Consider the following 455-nt stretch of genomic DNA (forward strand, 5'->3'; position numbering starts at 1 on the left):
GCCAATGCCGGAAACCCCACAAGAGGCTTAACTTACCTTCCCCTTCCGGGGGCGCGGTGGCCGATGGGTTTGCGTTTGACTTGGGTTTTAATCCCCCTTTATGCCAAATGGCACCTATGCCACACAGGGGCCCTGGAGAAGCTTTTTTTTTTGTCTTTCTGTCTACAACTTTTTTTTTTTTTAGTATATATTTGTGTGGTGTGTATAGGGGGTTTCTTAAAAAAAGTATCAACTATTGCTTGTCTTTTTCCGTATTAACACGGGGCCTTGTAAAATAGTCATTCTACGAAACGTGCTGAATAACCACCGGAATCAGGTCTCAGAAGAATAGGTACAGTAAATGGCTTGGGCAGCACATTATAAGGAATTGAAGATCTAAATTCACTTTACCATTCATGGGAAACAAAGTGAATTGCGTCGACAAGTGAAGTTAAATTGAAATGCACAAAAAGTCA

The sequence above is a fragment of the Penaeus monodon genome, chromosome 29 (genome assembly GCF_015228065.2).
Source record: "Penaeus monodon isolate SGIC_2016 chromosome 29, NSTDA_Pmon_1, whole genome shotgun sequence".
Classification (NCBI taxonomy): domain Eukaryota; kingdom Metazoa; phylum Arthropoda; class Malacostraca; order Decapoda; family Penaeidae; genus Penaeus; species Penaeus monodon.